The sequence below is a fragment of the Pogona vitticeps genome, chromosome 4, assembly GCF_051106095.1.
Source record: "Pogona vitticeps strain Pit_001003342236 chromosome 4, PviZW2.1, whole genome shotgun sequence".
Classification (NCBI taxonomy): Eukaryota; Metazoa; Chordata; class Lepidosauria; order Squamata; family Agamidae; genus Pogona; species Pogona vitticeps.
In genome coordinates this window covers 138,795,842-138,817,500 of record NC_135786.1, presented here as the reverse complement: position 1 = coordinate 138,817,500, position 21,659 = coordinate 138,795,842, and the positions used below count along the sequence as shown (strand labels likewise).

The 21,659-nt window shown below is 40.2% G+C and overlaps 1 long non-coding RNA gene across 1 annotated transcript in view; it reads left to right on the top strand.

Moving 5' to 3' along the window:
• Positions 1-20,455, top strand: part of LOC144588599 (uncharacterized) — a 36,731-nt gene extending 16,276 nt beyond the window's left edge. The window contains exons 2-3 of the long non-coding RNA XR_013544218.1: positions 9,946-10,097; positions 19,018-20,455. This is a non-coding gene — a long non-coding RNA (uncharacterized LOC144588599). The remainder of the gene's footprint in view (positions 1-9,945; positions 10,098-19,017) is intronic.
• The last annotated feature ends 1,204 nt before the right edge of the window (positions 20,456-21,659 follow it).

Genomic DNA, 21,659 nt, shown 5'->3' with positions numbered 1-21,659 from the left:
TTCTTAAGCCACTCTCCCAGTTGTTCATATTACCTTTTCTAAGTAGGAACTGCTCCAGAATGGCTCCATTCTGGGTGATGGAGTCATGTGACAATGGAAGATAACTGGTAATTTTTTAGCAACTTGCTGTAGACTGTATGGCAAGACTTTGGTGTCTCTGTGAGAGTTAACCTGTTCCAACATGTAGAGAAAAGAGCAAAGAAAAACAAAAGTTGTTGGCCCATTAAAATTAACATTATGACTCACTTCTTGTACTCTACAAAAATCTACAAAAATACATACTAAAAAGAACCTGTGGGACTTGAGGCAACCACAATACTTTGTTTATTTGTTTTGTTGTTGATGTGTGTGCTTGTGTATTAAAACCCTCTCACTAGTGTGTTAACTGAGTATTTAAGAGATTTTTTTTTAAAGTTAGGAGAACAATATAAAAAAATAGAGCTCTCAGGTGCAGCCTGAAGTGATCAAATCTTGTGCTCTACCACCTGTCTATCACCTTTTTGTGCTTAGGGTGCAGAGCAGCCCCTTAGCTACACAACCACTTACTCATCATACAAATGAAATGATTGTTCCATCTGTTCCAGTAACCAGTTTCAAAGGACCAAGGTTCAAATCTTCTTACAGTTTTACAAATTGTTGAGATGCCACTCAGGGTAGATAAGTGTGTCAGCTTTGCCTTGTCTAGCTACGGAAAAATGTTGGATTTCTCATTCTTTCTCACCAACATGTGAATAAATTTGCAAAATCTGACAAATTTTTCAAAACCAACTTAGAATGCATTTCTCTCCCAATCTGTGACAATCAAATTCAATTGCACCATGGTTTCCAGTGTGAAGAAAATCAGCTTGTACCCATGTGCCATACAGCCACTACAAGATGAGGACCCTTTCAGAAAAACAGAGAGACAGACAGAATGCCATTTCAGAACATGACTGAAAATGAAAAGATTCAACTCCTGACCCACAGGAGTGAAGCATTCATAGCCCTGGGCCTCCTTCCCACATTGTAAGAGTTAAAATATCAAGTCCCCCTTCTCAAAAATTTGATATTTTTTTTCCTTATATCAAATTGAATGGAATTCTCACACACCCCTGGCTTGCCTCACTGCACTCTTAATTTAAACAGATCAGAAAAACGTAGGATGCCTCATCTGTCATTTGCAAGAAGGGGGTGTAAAAGAAGAGTCATATGGAGGGAATTGTGACATGTTATTGGGAATGCAGGAGGACTCGCTAAGAAGCTCAGATGTTCCCTTTCAGCAAAGTCCTTTGAACTAAGGGTTATTTTGACACATTCTTTTATAACTCTGTTGACTACTCCCCACCTACTGTGCTGGCAAAGGGGAGCACTGGGGGTCACTGAACAATAGGGAAATTCACCGTGGATGGCAATCACCAACTCAGCTGTGCTAAGGTGTCATATGATGGTTCATCCTCTAGAAACTAGGAAAACAACAAGAAAGAAAAGTGATTCCCTATAGGCAGTATAACAAAGCAAAAAGAGAGCAGGATGGTGACCTATAAAATATATAGATGGCCATATTGTAAAACAAATGGTTTTTTTTTAAAAAATGTGCTATTTATTTATTTTCTTTTATTTATTTATTTGATTTATACCCCGCCTATCTGGCCCGCCGGACCACTCTAGGCGGCTATTGTAATGCAATGTGTTTCTGTGCCGTATTAACGAGAAGAAAATACAAGTTACATAACTTTCCTTGCTGGCAATACTGTCCATCTTAAAATGAGCTTTCGAAACAGAGCATTAGGGTAAGGCAAGTTGCTAAGAGAGGCAAGTGCAAGAGATCGACAATAAAAGAACATGCAGTTTTATTGCTCCATCCAACAGAAATTTAAATCTGGAATCTAGACCAGAAAGAGGGGAGTTTCTGGTTTGCTGAAGGAACCCGTATGGCCCTTGGAAGGTCCTGGGTCATTCTCCATGGTCCTTCTTTCTCAAAGCCCCAACTCTAACATGGGGAGTGAGTCCAATGTGGAGAGATTCTGCTCCACACTACTGGTCTTTCCAATGGGAAGGTGAAAAGTGCTGAGGAGAACCAGCACTTGGAAGCAAGTGCCTCTTCTTGAGTGGCACTTGTCTCCCCAGTTGGGGAGACCATAGACTGGTGATATGTATGTGTGTGTTTGGACCATCTCCATTGTTACTTCAAACATCTCTCAAATGGGAAGCCAATCCATCTGCCAGATCTGCTTTGACTGAGATTCCTGCATTGAGCAGGGGGTGGGACTCAATGGCCTAATAGGTCCCTTCCAACTCAGATATTTTCTGATTCTATGATTTTTTGATAAAATTTTCCTCAGACTTGAACATTTCTTCACAGGTTTGAATGAAAGCATGTAAGATTTTTTTAAAAAAAGGGAATCACAGAGAAAATGAAATGGAATCCCTCTAAAAGGCTTTGAATATTTAGTTCTCGTAAGTCTGGCTTTGAATTTGTGGATTTGGCCTTCTTTCTGATGCTGATTTAGGATTGTTTCTAGGGTTTATTTTTGAGAGGCTCATCAGCATCTGTGTAACAAAAAGCAGGCACAGAATCACATTCTCCAACTAGGAATAGCTGTATCAATTGAATTTGCCTACTGGAGGTAGCTGAGGATTATTTGATTAATTTATGATGAGAATTTAGCAAAATCTGCACATTCTTCACATATCTGATAAAAAGAATTTAAGAGTAAATGCTTTGAAACAAGGAAAACAGGAACAAATTCACCCATGCTTGATCAGCATTCATTTGTGTTGTGGAAGCAGTGAGGAAACTGTTTGGCTTTCTTCCTCTTCTGAATATAGCTATTTTCTAAAATGTTGTCATTTAGTTTCATACCAAAGAAAATTTGGCAGCATTACTTCACAGAAACTCCATGTTTGAATGAATAAAAGTTCTTGTTTGAGTTTTCATCAGTTTTAGTATTTGTCGAGCACACCATTAGTTCAAAAGAGGAGATGGCAGCACAAGACAGCTAAACAATAAGGGGTTTTGTGGCTCTCATTTCAATTCTGTTTCCTGTCTTAGTCTCTTCTTCATCTCCTTCAGTTTTGTTTTGTTTACACATCTCTTACACTCCTATGAGTGCTAGTGGTTGCTTGCCCATTTATGATTTTGCCTGGAAATTCTGTTGTTTGTGTGTTTGGTTGAATATACAGGAAAGGAAACTGGAATAAGTCAAGAGCAAGATTATGTTCCCATGTGGCATTTGAATTCACTTGAAGTGCAAAAGTGAAAGGAAAAATCCATCCTCACATTTAGGAAAATGTGGTGTTTTCTCAAATTTTTGGTTTGGCTTGGGTGGATAGAGCATCACAATAGATCAATTTGCACAAATGATTGTGATTTCCCCTTCCTTTCTCAAATGATAAGGGATGCATGAATAATCAAGTGGAGGAGAGGGTGGCAAAATGAATTATTGGGATGTAATTCCCCCACCTTGGAAAAGACTTACCACTGTAGGTAAAGCCATATAAATGTCAGCCATCCTTATTTGTAAGGTTTACCTGAAGCTTCCCACTGAGGCAGTGTGATAGATAACTTCATTATACGACTTAGGGTATATATATAATATATAAATAAACAAAAACGCAAGATATATATAGTGTTTTTATATATACAGTATATATAAACAAAAACACAAGACCGTTCCCTACCTGGTATAAGCTTCATGTACCTGAAGATAATATATTTTGTGGTCTTAAATTCTGCCCCCCCCCCCCAAAAAAAAAGAAAAAGGGAAAAATTGGAACTATCAATTGCCCTTTTCAAAAGTTTTTTCCCCTTGTACCTTTAAAAAATGTGTTGGGAGTGAGTTGGCTACAGCACACTTAACTTGCCTTGAACCTGGGCTGTAAAAGCATTGTTCTGGATTTGACAGTTTTGTGTTCTCGCATCTCCTGGCACTCCTTGCAAGAAGTATTAATTGTTTTAATTCTCAAGGCCATTAATTCTCATGGCCTTGAGAATTAATATATTTGCATGTCTTACAGGGCATTTTGGAGAAATAAAGTTCATGTAAAACAATGGGAACATTCAAAAATGTGCATAGTTGGGGGTGGGGGAGGCAAACAAATGGACTTTAGTCAATGGAGAGAAGTCTCCTGACTCTATGGATAAATGTGTTTCAGGAAAAATACATGAAAATTCACAGATTTAGTGAGGGAAGGAAACTGAAGGCCTTACATGAAATGAAATAAGGGATAGTACGGAAATGTTTTGAGAAACACAAAAACATTGACACACATTCTTAACCTAGATGTCCCCATCTCCTCCAGGCCCTCTTCTGGTCTTTCTGCTTTGAGGAGAAAAGTCTGGAGGGCACTTTTGATTTTGAAGACAAACACTCTGAGAATCCTCCATGCTCTTTAGAGTGCCATGCTCTTTAGAACACCAGCCCCAAAGGGTACCAATTCCATGGGAAGCATCTAAGATCATGAAGGATTCCAAACACATGGGGCAGAAAATGGCAGAAATGTGAGAATAAACTTGACTGGAAACCTACTGGGGAAAGGGGAGCTGGCAGGATTTTTTACTAAAACAAGTCTCTACTGAGATTTTCATCCAGAGGTTTTGCTCCACCGCACCTTTGCGCTAATGTCAGTAACAGGTATTTTGAATCCTACTGACACTGAACCTGACAGATGCATATAGCCAGGATGATTAATAGCCATTGATAGCCCTTTATTTTACAAAATTATCTAATCTTCCTTTAAAGCCATCTGAGACAATGGTCACAACTACATCATGCAGCAGCGAATTCCATAAATCTACCTTGTGCTGTGTGAAGATATGTTTCTCTTTTCCCCCCAATTAGTTTAATTGGATGACCTTAGGTTCTTGTGTTATGTAAAAGACAATAATTTGTTCAACCACTTTCTCAAACCCACAGATAATTTTATAAAATTCTGTCATTTCTGCACTTAATTTTGCCTTTATTAGTATTATTTTTTTAAAAAATTAGTAGTATATGCATTTTTTTAAAAAAACCAAATGCATCAATGTAAATTTTCCTTGTAGGGAAGGCACTTGATCCCTTTGATAATTTGTTGCTCTTGCAATTTTTCTATCTCCATGGTGTCTTTCTGAGATGTGGAAGATCTATATATGGTGTTCTAACAGTGGCTGAACCATCAAGATGTTATGCTTATGGAAGTTCTATCCTAGGTTCATTCATAATTTTGCCACTGTGGAATACAGTGATGCCTCGCAAGACAATGTTAATTTGTTCCACAAAAATCGCTGTCTTACAAAAACATTGCCTTCGAAATGAAAAAGCCCATTGAAATGCATTGAAACTGGTTCAATGCATTCCAATGGGCTGAAAACTCATCGTCCAGCTAAGATTCTCCATAGGGGCAGCCATTTTCGCTGCCTGTAAAGCAGTGAATCCATCCTGAAAACACAGCGGGGAGCTATTTTGCACAGCAGGCAGCCATTTTAGAACCACCAATCAGCTGTTTCTAAATCGTTGTTTAGCGAAAAATCGGTTCCCGAAGCAGGGAACCGATCATCGTTAAGCGAATTTCCCCCCATAGGAACATCATTTTGAGATCACAAAAACTTCATCGTAAAACGGTTTTGTTGTTTAAAGAGGCAATCGTTAAGCGAAGCACTACTGTACGTTGCAGCACATACTGGTGGACATTCTTGTTTCATTACCATTAGGTCAGCCCCCCGTCGTGTATACTGCATGTGAAGCCAGGACTTTTCACTCTATTGTCTGTTGCTTCACATTTACTTTACACTGAGCCTCATTTCCAGTTTGTTGCCAATCCACCCAGTTTCTGTGCTACCATTTGAACATGTTGCAGGCTTCTTGGGTTTTCACTACCAAAGTGCCTGAATGCCAGACATGAGTCCCTCATTATTCAGCCAGACTCCAACTATGAACAATTATATAATCTGTGTGATTGAAACTATATTGAAACTGTGGGCAACAGAATGTGGACTCTTGGGTGAAGTTACTACACCTTATAGAACCCCCCCCCCCAAAAAAAAATATGTTTATGGGAGTTGAAGTCCAGAAAAGGAAAATTTCTGAGCTCTGGAGGAACCAGGTGCCAGGGAAATTGTGTAGACCACTGAGGATAGAGAAACAAATTTGGAAGTGAACTTAAAAATGGCACACATGAATCTCTCTAAGCAACCAGGAGATAATTTTTTTCTGTTCTTCTGCTGTATATCACTTTGGGATGTTGCTATCTATAATCATGTTCCATTCTACTTCCACGTTATGCTGCAGTTAAAAAAAAAACTCTGCTCAATTAATATTTTAAAATATGTGTTTCACTGCCAAATATATATTTAAAGACACATTTGGATGCATTTAAGTAGCTAGAGTTGTGTTGCAACATTTGGAGAGGTGTGTAAACTAAATTGAATTGTCCATTATTCAAACAGATGCTCTTCTGTGTAGGAATTTGGGAAGAACAAATTCTACAAGAATCTTGGACTGAAATAACCACTGGTCATCAGTTGAGGCTGTACTGTCCATAATTATATATTGCAGAGTGACTAATCCATTGTGAGCAATGGAGCAATAGGAAGGCTCCATCAAGCTTGTAGCAGTGGCAGAATCGTGAGTGGACCTTCTGTCCCTATGGGGCCGGAACCTTGTTATTTCCACCTGTGGTGGGATATTCATATACAAATACAAATACCCCATCTCTACTTACTAAACAGTAATATGCTTTCTGTTTCCATGCGCCAGGGATGTGTGAAGCAGGGATGTGTGAAGACATACATAATAGTATGTCTGAATACAAGGAATTTTAAGCTAGATATTACAGAGAGGAAGGGGAAAACTTGACATAACTTGACATACAGAAGGCCTTCCATTTCCCTCAGCATCCTAGGAACAACGTAACTCTGCCCTTCATGATCAGAAGCAGGCTGTTTTAATTTTAGATTCTAGGACTGACAAATAAGAAATCCACTCTGGGTTCCATATAGCTTCTGAAAATTCTTAGGATGACAGCTTAAAGGATCTGAGAAGTTAAATATATTTATTCTCTCTACTGTGCACTGTTTTGCATGTGTTAATATTGAAACACTCCCTGTCATCAGCTTCTCATGTCACCTTTCTATGCTGACTCTCTGGCATTCAGCACAGTTGCCTGGTGCTTTGACCTGAGGGTTTTTTTTTGTCTTGAAGTTTGCTTCATTGTTGTTCATTCTTTTTTCCAGGCCACTAATGAAAACAATACTTTGGCCTTTTTTAAATTTAATCTCCAGATGACCTTGACTCAACAAATGGGGGTATGTTTTCATTTGTTAATTGTTTGACCAAGATTTTCAATAGTTTCCCTAGCTGCTGCTGACTGGTTGGTTCTTGATGTAGTTTAAGTCAATATTGTTTTATAGAGGTTGATACTTTTATTATGGTGCTAACTGCACTGAGGACTGAGGAACCCAATGTTTGCTCACATATGAATTTAAAGCAGTTATTAAGTTTTTTTTAAAAACACACAACACTAAAAATAAATGCAAGAGGCCTTCTATACTTTGCAGTCTGTAGATGGTTGTCACTAAGTTTTAAGTACCAGTCACTCATAAACCGAGGGACATGGTGGCGCTGTGGGTTAAACCGCAGAAGCCTCTGTGCTGTAAGGTCTGTAGCTCTTCAGCTATAAGATTGAATCCACGTGACTGAGTGAGCGCTTGTCGATTGTCCCAGCTCCCACCAACCTAGTGGTTTGAAAGCCTGCAAATGCAAGTAGATAAATAGGGACCACCTTGGTGGGAAGGTAACAGCGTTCCGTATCTAAGTCTCACTGGCCATGTGACTACGGAAGATTGTCTTTGGACAAACGCTGGCTCTATGGCTTGGAAACGGGGATGAGCACTGCCCCCTAGAGTCGAACACGACTGGACAAAAATTGTCAAGGGGAACCTTTACCTTTACCACTCATAAACAAAACTTAAATGCAATTCTCCCTATTGCTGCTGGCCCATAGGAACAGAAATGATGAGAGTTGGAGAAGATGGGATTGTTGTACCTAAACAGCAACACTTTTCTGTATGTGAATGCATACTTTCCTCTGATAACCAGAGGAAACCACTGACTCGTCAAGCCCAGTGCTATCTGGCAGTGACTTTCCAAACCCTGGTAATGCACAATTTAATTGGACGTAAAAGGAACTGAACTTTTCTGCATCAGTACATGTGTTGGTCATTAAGCAGGGGTTCTTCCCAAAGCCACTTGGTTAACGTGTTAGAAGGTGCTGTTGCTATTGTGTACTGCTGGTAGACTTCCCATTGGGGCCCCTGGTTGGCCACCATGAGAGCAGAATGCAAGGTTAGGCAGGCCTTTGGTCTGATCCAGCAGGGGCCTTCTTGCATTCTTAATAAGGTATAATGTTCTTAATAAGAGCAGAGCTATGTGTTCCCCCCAGGATGCTGAGGGAAACGTTGCAAATATGGGCCCATCTATGATGGCTGCTGCTTTCTTTCATTGGCTTTTTGAGAATATGAAACACTGGATAGATTATGTTCATCTTGCTAAACAGTCAACCAGTCCTTCTATGCTTGCTATGTGTGTATGTGTGCTTCCAAAGAGAAGGAGCAATTTTTGCAAAATGTCTCTGTACAAAACTAGTATAGAGACATTTTGCACAAATTTTGGTAACCCTAATTAATTTAAAAAAAAAACACTTGTCTTGCTCTTGCATTGGAGAGGAGAAACCGCATTGAGTTTGAAAGGTCTTGAAGAGGTGCCTTGATGTGTTGTATCAACAAGAAATTCAGCAAGTATCCTTCACATCTCTAATCAGCCTTTTATAGCAGTAGCAAATAAAGTGGAACAAGCACAATGCAACTTACATTGTGGTGGCGGCTCTGTGTCAATGGGATATGTTTCATGAGAAGTAATGGAGGAGAAGCAAGCAACTAGATTCATGATGCTTATTTAGTGGCATCCCCATGACGTCTGTAGCAATTAGCTTTGCCTGAAAAAAAAAGTTAAATCTTCTCAACATTCTTTTCTTAGCAAAGAAAGTTAGATTTTTTAAAACAAACACAACATGTACTATGGAATATTTGATGTTAGCTGTCCCAAACAGTCTTGATGTCACCTCTCATTCAATGAAAATTAGCTGATACATTCATTAATTGTATAGTGGTTCTTCTGACATGAACAAAAAAGATGTATGTATATAATTCATGAACATCCATGCTTCCATGTATAAAAAGACCGATGTATTCTTCTCGTTCGTGCAGTGAAACAAACTTTTGTCAGCCACAGAACAATGAAAATTTATTATTTTGGCATAACATCCCGTTTGTCCCTTCTTCTTCTCTACTATTGTAGCCTACTTTTTTTAAAATCTCAAGTGTTTCCACCTTTAGTCAAATGAATCTTTCAGAGCTTCAAAAATGATTTTCTGGTGCTTTTAGAACTTTAACGTCTCCTGTAAAATCTGTAGGGACCGCATAAAATCTAAGTGGAAGTATTCCAAATCCTTTCCTATTATCATCTCTGTTTACAATGGCAGCATCTCAGATTTCTGAATTCTAAATAACTTAATTATTTAGTAATATATCAGAATAATGCGTAATAAAAAGAGACAAATCATCATGTTTTTTTCAGGAGGGAGTGCATCATACCTGAGCAAATGACCTGACTTTTCCATTAGAGATGACAGAGTGTGCACAGAGCGCCCACTGCTCATACTCAAATGAAATGCAGATGGGTACCTTTTGAATAGTTTGATGAACATTTAAATATAGAAACAGTTCCGCAAACCTTTCTAACGGCTCTGGAAATCTTAATCCAAACTGTTGGATGCAGGACAGGACTGCTCCCTTTAATCACTTCAATTCCTCGATTAAGCGAGAAAAACTTTAGCTGCTTCATCAGCGGGGACAGTTTTAAATGTTGCGCATTAAGGTCTTGCTTATTTACATTTTTAAATGACTGTTTCGTTTTTTCTGTGTTACAGGGTTCTAGTAACACTAACAGGAGATGAAAAATGAATGGCCTTGCCTTCTAGCAGCGCTAAGCAGATTTCAGTACAAGCCTATACTACCTGCTGATTGGTTTCAGTAGAATTTACAGTGAGATAATGTGGACGTGACTGCAGCAAATTTTAAGGTACGCCACATGCCTTTCAGTAATTCAGGAGGACACCCAAATTGAGCATGCACATGGAGCTGTGTTTTAATGTGCAACATTAATTGATTAATTAACATACTAAAATGCAGATTAACTTTGGGCCTATTAATTGTGTGTTCACATGGGCTGGGACTGTCTATTGAAACCATTTAAACTCTTCTTGCATTCTTGGGAGCCCTGTGGCTGTTCTTTTCTGTGCCATCTTACTGTTTTACGGTTAAGAGTGAAACTACCTACACCAAAAATGTGGCAGCCCTTGCTCTGGTGTTTGCTCTAGCCGTTACATCATCTAGTCACCAGAAGAAAGAGTGAACCAGCTCATCCTGGCAACGCACTGAACAGTGGGACAAATGCTCATCTGATCGAGCCCTAGGAGACTTCAGCAGCAATGCTGCTGAGAGAGCCGACAGTTCTTTGTATCCCTTTACACAAGGGTGGGCAAAGTAAGGCCTGTGAGCTGCATGTGCTCCCTCAGGGTCCCAAGTACACCTTCTTAGCCCCCTACATTCCAGTTCATTATTTTGTCCCCTTTCTGCCTCAGTGAATACTTTTGTACCCTTTAGGGTTCATGGGAGACAATTCTGCCAACCTTCACCTCTGCCTCCTCCGTCCCCTCAAATGATGGGGTGGACATATATGCCCATTTAATTTTTATGCCCCTCTGTCTCAGGAACTGTAATTTGGGAAGGGTGGTTATGATTCTTTTAATTTTTTCTTTGCCTGCTTTCCCTCCAGATCCACCATTTCCAAGCTTTCTTGAGGGGAGAGCTGGCAGTAAAACCAGATAGAGGACAATGTCTGTCAAAACGCTTTCTCTCAGAAAGAGGCTCAACATGTTCTAGAATACACTCGAGATTTCTGACTGTATTTCTATCTTGCGTAGCAGCGCAGTGACCACTGCTAGCTAAGTTGTACTTAGCTGGCTGCTCCCCTGTTGCTCCTTGAGAATGAAATACCTTTTAGCCATTTTACTGGGACTGGCCGTTGTGGCTGCAGGCTTGCAATTAAGTGGCCCCACTTCTTTCCCTGCCAGTCGAGGAGAAGGGCAAATCTACAGCACAAATCCTGAAGAAGGGATTCAGTACTGAAGGGACCACCTTTTCCTATCTCCACTGAAAGCAAGGGTGCTTTTTTTTCTGCCAACATTAATACCTCTGTTTCTTGCAGCTACTGGGGTGAGAAAGCACTTCAGAACATTTCTCCAGGCCTTTCATTCCCCAAGATGAGGTGGTGGCAGTGGCACTCAGGAAGCAGCTGAAACAAATGAATAGATTAGATTGCTAATATATCACACCTTTTTTTTTACTGCTGCCATCAATCTATCCTGGAACCCTCATGTGGTAGGTGTGCAGGTATGTTGCTGAAGGTGGGGAAAGAGTCGACCTTCATGTCTTCAGAAATAGGTGTCAGCTAGGAAAGGGGCAAGAGAGCTCTGAGCACTCCTTGTATCTAGTAGAGATGGATTTATTCACTCCCCTTTCTTCATCTCGAAGACCGGGCCTGAGATACAATGCTCATGACCTAATTTTGAGATTTCTTTGTTTCTGTTCTAGCCACTCCTTGTCTTTTGTATTGTTTATTCTGATAAGAAGTTTTGGAATGCTCAAAAGTGGGGCATACAGTTTTGCAACCTTCTGGTCAGTCTTAAGAAAAAGGCTGCTATTTGTGGATTTTGGTACGTCTTTCAGTCATGAAACAGAGTGGCCATCTTCACTGTTTATGTGGTATGCAAGACTACATATAACAAGGAAAAGGTCCCTCAAAGTACATCCACAGAGATTTGGGCTTCTTGTTGATATTTTACTGATATGCACGCTTAAAATATTTATGTTGACCTGCCAATTTAAAAACAAAAATCACAAAGCTGTTGATATCTGTTTGCCTCATCCCAACCAGATCAAAGGATAAAAGAAGGTTTTGCAGAACATGAAACGTGTAATGCACATCACATATGTATAATCATTTATAACTCATTGAAGTTTAGTAACAAAGAAAATAGGGGTTCCTAGGTAAGTAATTCCTGTACCAAATGCCAAAATAAATCTGCTAACGCACCTTGCAAAATCAATTAATAAAGTCTTTTGTGTGTCCAAATTATCCACTCAGAGAAGATGCTACTCACCCCTCCGCATGGGTTACTGCTTTAGTACTGAATGGCCCTATCAAAACGCAATCCTATAGCATTCTGCTCAGAGTAGGTAAATATGTAGAACAGAGGTGACCAAAGTGCAGCCTTCTAGATGTGGTTGGACTTCATCTCCCATATTCCCAAAGCAGCAGAGTCAATGATGAGGAATGCTGGGAGTTGCAGTCCAGCAATGTCGGGTTGGCCACACTTGGTGTAAAAAATCTTTAGTGCAGCGATACAGTAGTATTATTGGCCTGCACTTGGAGAAGGCATCTCCAGGAGAGTGGCTCATACACTACCTTTCTCTGAAGCTGGGTAGTGTTTGGCAGAGAGCTGTTTTCAAGAGAAATACATCTTTAAATCAGGAAATAATTACAGTGTAATTCAAAATTGTTGGTCCGAGGAATATATTTCTGTAGCTCAGATTTTCAGTGCGCAGCCTGCTGTGCATCCCAGGAGAGCCAGCCTGTGTGGCCTTGGGCAAGCTGCACACTTCCTTGGGATGCCTTCAGAAGAAGGGAATGGAAAACCACATCTAAGTACTCTCTATCTAGAAACCCTGGAAAGGGTCACCATAATCCAGAATTGGCATGATGGAACACAATAATTTATTCAGATTTTCAAAATTGATTGCAAGTTGAACCAAAACACCCTCCAAAGTTTTCCAGGAATCTGGTTTCTTGGGTACAATACACCTCTCTGTATTAGCACAATGTATTGGAAGTCCTTTGTATTACTGCACCCATCAGCAGTTGGTTTTGGGAAATAGGCAGGGGATGGATTCATAGCTACCTGAACGGTGCCTGGGAAAGAGTTCAGAAAGGTGCTTGGCCCAGCGTATTCTCTGAAATCTTAGCAGGAATGAAATAGGACCCACATTTTGGAAAAGCTCTGGAAGTAATGTATTAAGAAAAACAGGCATAGCTGAGCTCATTCTGAATTGAGATGGAGGAGAGAGGAATTTGACCATAACTAAAATATGCGTTCCTCAGTTGTCAGAAATCTGAAAAACATTGCCTTAGATAAAGGGGTAACTTATTTTGTTTCCTCTCAAAGCACTCAGAGGGGAAAAAAACAGCTTTCACAAACAAAATTTACACCATTCTGAACGTTAATGTTCAATACCATGAAATTATATACAACTATAACAAAAGGGAAAATAAAATGGAAAAGGAATCTAGGCTCCTCAATCAATATTTGTCCCTGTACATATTTTTTCATGGTTCAGTTGGTTTTTGCCTTCTGTTCTTCAACATTCAAGCATTCTGTAGTATTAAAAACAGGTGAATGATTATAACTAAAACCTAAATCCCATTGGGGACTTGAATAAACCTCCTCGCTCAATGTGTTTCTTCAGTGAAGTTAAACGGCATTCAGGAGGCTGTTAGTATTTTCCTTTGAATTTCATACTGCTTTTACAGCCAGACAGTGGGCTGGAAAAAAACAAGGTATTGGAGGCATGGCGGCTCTCTGCACTTTCTGCTGGTTCTTTGATACCGCCCCCATCCAGATTGTCTTCACTGGGTGTGGACAATTATCACCCATATTTGCCCTGGGGCAGATTGGAATATTACCACTGCAAAAGAGTCCACCCATCCTCCACATTAATCTGAAAATGAGAGAGTGGGGCTATGTCTGCTCTACCCAGAATGAAGAAAGTCACTACAAATCCCAGAATTCCCATCTTCAGCAGCTGGCTGAAGATTCTGGAAGTGATAGTCCAGAAAAGTCACTTCCCCAAGTTCTGGCTAGACCTGTACTAGTGTCCTCTCCCCACTTCACATGTTCTGCAAATGTTGGAAGGGGGAATATATGTACATATTGTACACATATCATTTTCTCTCTGAAATGATAATTATTGTGCCACTAGGGCTTCCAATCAAAGGGAAAGCCTATGGCTTAGAGTCATGATCAGACATCCTATCCAATAAAGGTCAGAGGCCCATTGAGCCATGTTGACATAGGATAGGGGCAGCTGGTATGGCTGTGCTCTTCCAACCTATGTTTACCAATCGGACAGAGGACTCTCATGAAGCAATATATAGCAGAATGATCAGTCTCATACCCCCACCCCACCTCCATGTTCGCACAGCAGTCACTGCTTTGAGCTTGTTACCATCCACTCAGGTAAAACATGTTTAGGGGCAAGTTTGCCAAGCTCACCAGAGCCCATGTCTTCTTCATCCTTTCTCCAGCTAACATGAGCATTCAGGTCTGTAAGCAGGAAGCAATGGACCCCTGTGAAGAGTTCCATGACAGGCTGGTAGAGAACGTTTAGGTACAAAGCAAAGGAGAGGGGTCAACATGAGTGACTACTACAAACCTCTAAGCCAAGATGAACACTTGGATAATGTCCTCCTAAATCATTGTTATTAATAATAATCATGTGTTGTCAAGCCAATTTTGGCTCATGGTGACCCTTTCCAGGGTTTTCTAGGTAAAGAATATTTCAGAAGTGATTTATCATTTCCTTCTTCTGGGGGCATCTTGGGACTGTGCAGGTGTCCCAAAGCTACACAGGCTGGCTCTTCTCACAGGAGGTACAGTATGGAATTGAACTCTCAACCTCTGGCTTCTCAGCCAGATACATAAACTACTGCAAACAGTCAAAGAGGAGAGCTATAGGAGTTATTGGGAGACTTCAGCTACCCTGATATTAGCCGTCCCAGATCTGTTATTCATCAGAAGAGAAGAACTGTTCAATTAGGTGAAAATAACAGAGACCTTGGGCTGAAGAGGTTGGGCTGAAGTGACAACACCTTCCTGAGATATGTCAGTCAGAGGAAATGGAAAGCTACAGACAGTACAACACATATTCTGGACTTTAAGAAGTTAATTTCATGAAGCTTAAATAAAGATTAGATCTTGGGTCAGAAATATTCAAAGAGTTTACAATGGAAGGGAGTTTCCTCAGGTGAGATACTGAAGACATAATTCAAACAAGTCCTATGAGAAAGGAAAGTGAGAAGCATCTAAATAACAAAGGTAGCTGCATAAGGAGCTTTCAAATGAGCTAAGATTTAAAAGAGGCAGGCAAAGATAACAGAAAGTTAGGCAAATCACCAGGGAAGAGTTTAAATGAGTACCAAATGTGTACTTGGGTCAGGGTGGCTGAAGCCCAGAATTAGCACAAATTTGTAAGAGGGCTTAGAAATTACAAAAATGCTCCTCGACACTTCACCTATGTTTAGAGTAAGAGAAAAAGTGAAGGAGTGGCAGGTCTGCTCAGAAAGGATGGAATAATGCTAATAAGTGAAAGAGAAAATGGTGCTGCTGAACAAGGATTTTGTCTCTGTCTCCTCAAAAGAAGAAAATAGTGCTCAACCTAATGCAAGTACCATAAGGGAGACAAAGTGGTGGCTGCTGTCCAAAATAGGTAAAAAAGATGGCATGGGAATGCTTTCAAGTCTCCAGGGTGAGATGAACTGTATCCAAATGTAGTACAGAAATGTGCAGATAAAATATCGGGCATCTATCTATCTATCTATCTATCTATCTATCTATCTATCTATCTATCTATCTATCTATCTATCTATCTATCTATCTATCTATCTGTCTGTCTGTCTGTCTGTCTGTCTGTCTGTCTGTCTGTCTGTCTGTCTGTCTGTCTGTCTGTCTGTCTCTCTCTCTCTCTCTCTCTCTCTCTCTCTCTCTCTCTCTCTCTCTCTCTCTCTCTCTATCTATCTATCTATCTATCTATCTATCTATCTATCTATCTATCTATCTATCTATCTATCTATCTATCTATCTTGTCTACTGCCCAATAGTGCAATGTGTATCAAAGTCAGGTAAATAACTCTCTTACCGGGAGGACTCAGTTTCAGTTTGTTGGCCCCCATCCAGTCCATTATCCCACCCAGATAACACTCCAGTACCTACACTGTATCACCTATAGATGGAGAGGAGAGAGCGAGCGAACGGTGTGTCATCCACATATTGATGGCAACAGTCTCCATATCTCTGGATAACTTCTCCCAGTGGCTTCATATAGATGTTTAGAAGCACTGAGGAGAAGACCAGTCCCTGAGGGACTCCATAATGGAAATCCCAAGGGGCAGACATCACCTCCCTAAGCTGTACTATCTGGTAACAACCCTCAGGGAAGGACTGGAACCACTGGAAAATTGTGTCTCCAAGTCCCAAGCTCAAGAGCTGGCTCAGGAAAATTCTCTGCTCAATGGATCAGAAGCCACAGAAAGGTCCAGGAGGGCCAGTATGGTTAACACTCTCCCTGTCAGCCTCCCTAAGAAGATAATTCAAGAGAAAATTGGACAAACATCTGCCACATCTGCTTTGATTTCAATTCCTGCATTGAGCAAGGGGTTGGACTTAATAGCCTTATAGGTTCCTTCTGTCTCAATTATTCTATGATTGTGTCATCAAGCAGAATGGCCAAGGCAGTTTCAGTTCTGTGGCACAGCCTAAACATCTACTGAAATGGATCTAGACTATCTGTGTCCTTCAAGAACACCTGCAGCTGGTCAGCCACCACTCTCTCAATCAACTTGCCCAGAAATGTAATGTTAGCAATTAGCCTATAGTTGTTAAAATTATTCAATGCTAAGTTTAGTTTCTCCAGAATGGGCCTTATTAAGGCCTTTTTTCAAAGGTTGGGGGCAAATATCTCTCCAGAAGAGGTGTATTGATGACATGCATGGCCTATTCAGTAGTTACCTCTTTGACTAATTTTAAGAGCTGTGAAGGGCAGTAATCAAAGGAGGGAGCGATGGCTTTGCAGCATGCTTTGTCTGCATCCTCAGACCACACTAACTGAAATCCAATATAACTTGACTAGATGGAGCTTTGGATACCTCCACCTGATCTACTGAACCCAACAAGGAGTCCAAGTCCCAATGGATCTAAATGAGCTGCTAATTTCTCACAGAACTTGGTTGTAATGTTTGTTTTTGTCCAGAAGAAACAAGGCCTCAAACTATGCAGAAAAGCTCTAGTTGGTTGGTTGCTGCTTATGTTTGTTGAGTGTATCCAATCCTTTTGTGATTTCTTGTAGAGGAGGTGAGGTTCCTGAAGACTGGAAACAGGCAAATATGGTTTCCATTTTCTGAAAGAAGGGGGGGGGAAAGGGGGGGATAGGTAACTATTGACTAGTTGATTTGACATGAAGACATTCTAGAACAGATCAGAAAACAGTTTGTGAGAATTTAGAAAAGGATGCAGTGATTTCTGGAAACTAGCATGGATTTCTGGAAAACAAGTCATGTCAGACTAAGTTTATTACTTTTTTTAATAGAATCACAGGCTTGCTAAAAAGAATACTGTGGATGTAGCATATTTTTATTTTTTAAAAAACAACCAATATAAATATTCTTGTATTGAAGGCAGTATAATGTGAGCCAGACAATGCTACTGACAGTGGATTGGTACCTGGCAGACAAGTCATAATCAAAGAGTGCTCATCAACAATTCCTCATCGTCCTGGAGAGCACTGATAAGTGGGTTGCCACAGGGTCCTGTCCTGGGTCTGGTATTGCTCAACATGCATGTAAATGATTTGGATTTAGGAGAAAAATACATGATCACGTATCTTCACATATATGAAGGACTATCATGTGGAAAGTCTTATTTTCTACATATCCAGAAGGCAAGACTCCAGTGAATAGGTTCGAATTATGGGAAAAGAGATTTGATTAAACATTGGGAGACATTTCCTGACAGTAGGGAGCTGTTCTTACCCAGAAGGCAGTGGATTCTTTCACTGAAGGTGTTTAAACAAAAGGTTCTCAAGACACCCATGGCCTTGTACTGTAGATTTCCTGCTTCATCTGAAATTGGACGTGATGACTCTTGGACTCTTTTCCACCTCTGCAGTTCTACGATTCTATAAGGAGGCTTTTGCAGAAAAGAGGAAGTCTTTATGTCTTTGATATCCTTGTTCAACGTTCCTTTCCTGAGTCATGTCAGTGACTTGCACTACATTATAGATAAAATCTGTGCAGAATGTAAAGGGTGGGTGTATGGGTGGGGTTCCCATGCCTCTTAGTTCCTCACAGCTCATGCTAGCATGCGGAACAGGGGAAATAAGAGTTTAGGAGCCTTACTGTACTCCTCCACATGTGGATCCCCTGCTACCACTCTAGTGGATCAGTCTTCCTGTACTAGAAATTGGATTTGACTCCTTTCTCCCTTTAAAGATGTTGGGCTGGGCTTAGCTCCCCTTGAAATCAGTATGAAAAGCTGAACAGTGTCTCAGTCTGGATCTTGGGCATTCTGCATTTTAAGTTGTTCACATTATTTCCAGATGGTCCATATACTTCTCTGCTGCATGTTCTCTATATGTATTCTCTTCATCAAGCCTCTATTGTGTCATTGCCTATGAGTTGAGATGTGGGACAGAGACCCTTAGCTGATCATAGAGAAGAGCCTCCCTTCTTTTTAAAATGTCCCATCCAACTCACAGGCACATTTACTGAAGACACGAAAGTGGGCATTTTCGGTGACTGCTCTCAGGCTGTGAAAATTCCTTCCATGGAAAGTTAGGTTGGCCTCTTCACTTCTGTCATTTTGCTGACTGGAAGAAGATCTGTTTCATTGAGTAAGCATTTGGCAACTGAATGGGCTGCAGAGAAAACAGAGTTCAATTACGGATGATCTATAGCTATTTCTTTTAAAAATGTTTTTAAATTTTAAAAGTTATTTTTTATTATTTTTACTTTTATTTATCATCATCATCATCATCTTTATTATCTTTATTATTATCTTTATTGTTTTTAATATTATAACTTGTTCCTTTTCTAAATTATTTTTTATAAGGAGCCTTGGGAGAAAGACAGGAATTAAAAGAAAATAAGAAAATAAGGAGCCTTCCATGAGTAGGACACGGTGCAAGATTCATTTTCCCAACCTATGAAATGCAACAGGAACACACCAGAGGAAGATGGAGTTACTGCATTCACTCTTGCTGTCCCACTTATTGCATGAGGAACAGGATGCACAATGAGGATTCATGTCTGTTAATGTAATTATTTTTAATACCACATTTCAGAAAGCCTTGACTTTTGGACAATCCTCTCCATATATACACACATAACGTTCCTTCATGTGTGTTCTGCGATGTCAAATTAATTCTAATGTAGTATTTTACAGACTGTAGCAGAGTTTCCAATGTTTCTGAGGTATTTCAAGAGTGGTTTCACCATTGCTTACTCACATGCATTTCTGTGGCTCAATGAGACTTTGAACCCAGGTCTCTTGAGTCCTAGTTTAACTGTTCACTACATCATATTGGCAAAGTACTGTAGATGAGGTCAGAGCAAAAGCAGAATAGATTAGATAGGTTAGGCATCCTTCAGTCTTGAGAGGCTATGGTAACGTGCTCTGTACGGAGGACTTGGAACAGCGTCTAGTGTGACTGAGAAGGCCAATTCGAGAGTGACAGTCTCTTCCACACTGAAGACAAATCCAATCCGTCCCCTGTCCAGCTCCCTGGTTTTGCTGGTTTCTGGACTGCATCTTTGCCTCGATCTGCCCCAGCAGGCCAAGGCAAAAGCAGAATAGACTTGATTCCTTTATTACACATTTTTTTTCAAAACCCTTCCCTCTTGTTTTTGTAAAAATCCCAACGAAATATATGACCAGCTGGATTTATTTTGGAAAAGGATTCTGCTTTATGTAATATATGGAGAGTCAGAGAGAACTCTTTTGTCCTAATACTTTTACGGTTACCCTCAACCATTGAACTCCCTGGTTCTTTTTCCTCACTCATTTCTTTAAGTAATATCCTGAGTTTTTAATGTCCATGAATATTTCATGTATCTTTTGCAAATTTTAAAAGGCCTTTGCCTTGAAGCGGCTAGACCTTTCCAAAACAAATGGAGACTGTCACCGCCGGTGATGAGCTGAGGTAGGTGATGCCAGGGGAGCAGGGGCATCCTGTCAAGGGCAGACTCTTTGCCTGGAGATATGCCCCCCCCGTCATGACAGTAGATGGGGATAGTTTCCCTCATGTCAGTGTGGAGGGGTCTCATATCACATTCATTTGGTGGGCACAGCAATGTTTTTGGAATGAACCAGTGGCATTTCAACCCTTCACTAGACAAAGGTTCTCCCCACCAAGATGCACTGCTTCTGTTCATTTCAGTGGAGTTGATAAGGGAGAATCACCCAATAGGTCGTGCTTATCTTCCTCTATTTTTAGGGATCTCTTACTTTATTGTACTGTACAAATGCTATTCAAGTGACATTCCAGTAATAGTGATTTCTGAACTACAGCTTTAAAAAAAAGTTTTGCTTATTTGTTCTGAAGTGACATGGAGGGAATTCTCACAGAGCACTAGCAAGTCAGCAATTAAATTTCAGGCCCCGCCCATAAAGCCCTAATCCTTCTCTATTAGCCGCCTAGAGTGGTCGCAAGACCAGATGGGCGGGATATAAACAAAATGAATTAATAAATAAATGAACAAATGAATAAATGAATAAATAAATAAATAAAATAGCTAGATAGCTAGATAGCTAGATAGCTAGATAGCTAGATAGCTAGATAAATAAATAAATAAATAAATAAATAAATAAATAAATAAATAAATAAATAAATAAATAAATAAATAAATAAATAACTAACAATTCGTTTCCTCTTTTTCATCCTGGGTGAACCTTCCTGTGGGTGAGACTTGATTAGCAGAGAATTTCACTACAGCTATGGCAAGCTGTGATGGAGAACAGCAGCAGAAAGAAAAACTGTTTGCAGAATGATAGCAGGACATCATGTTAGCGTGACAGGAGGTTTTCAGCACAAAAGACATTTAAAAAGGCAGGGTTTTTTCAAGGACTCCTAAGAGTTCACTGAAGATGCAATGACAACCCATTCCAACTGCAATAAACAATGTTTAAAAATAATACCCCTCTTGAACGGAACATCATCCAAGAAGAGCAAAGTTTTGCATGGATTTAAGGAAGGAGATGCTTAGTGATATATGCTCGCTTTTCCTGGCAGGGCTCAGAGGAATTTGTGTTACTGTGCCAGAGAGTGCTTAATTATTTCCCAACTGCCTATCACTGATTTCCCCCCATTGCATTAATCTATGAGGCATTTTCATATCTGAGAAGGCTTGTGTTGCAGTGTGTAACTGTACGAATAACCAATTCTCAGAGGAAATAATATACACTCTTTTTGTGCATGTGATCCTTCCTGCTTAGTTAAAAAATGCATGTATCCCACTTTCTGTTTAAGCCTTGTGTATGGCCAACTCCCTGTCCCCCAGATCTGAAGACCTGCAGATAAAGCAAGTCAGCTACCACTTCACTTGGAATCCACCCTGACTTTTTATTGCTGCAGAGCAACACATGTTGTTAGCTGAAGTAGCTTCCTGCAGCATTAAAAGCCTCCATCATGCAGATGAGGAAAGTTGCATTTTTGGACTAATGAACCCAGAATCCCAGAGTCAGTGGTTGTGCAG